This window comes from Myotis davidii, unplaced genomic scaffold (genome assembly GCF_000327345.1).
Source record: "Myotis davidii unplaced genomic scaffold, ASM32734v1 scaffold509, whole genome shotgun sequence".
NCBI classification, from domain to species: domain Eukaryota; kingdom Metazoa; phylum Chordata; class Mammalia; order Chiroptera; family Vespertilionidae; genus Myotis; species Myotis davidii.
In genome coordinates, this window is record NW_006382996.1 from 801,526 (window position 1) to 801,811 (window position 286).

A 286-nucleotide genomic window follows, 5' to 3' on the forward strand; every position below is an offset into this window, starting at 1 on the left:
CCCCCCAGGCCAGATCAGTGCTGGATGGGCACACCGCTCCCATTGTTTGCAGATTTGCTGAGCCGAAGGAGAAGATTGGCCGTCGTTCTGGGAAAAAGCTGGAAGATGGCCCCAAGTTTTTGAAATCTAGTGATGCTGCCATCGTTGATATGATTCCTGGCAAGCCCATGTGTGTTGAGAGCTTCTCTGACTGCCCTCCTCTGGGCCGTTTGCTGTTCGTGACATGAGACAGACAGTTGCTGTGGGTGTCATCAAAGCAGTGGACAAGAAGGCAGTTGGGGTTGGC

General features: G+C 53.5%; 1 pseudogene; it reads left to right on the plus strand.

Moving 5' to 3' along the window:
* LOC102751310 overlaps window positions 1–227 on the plus strand; it is a 6,946-nt pseudogene extending 6,719 nt beyond the window's left edge.
* The last annotated feature ends 59 nt before the right edge of the window (window positions 228–286 follow it).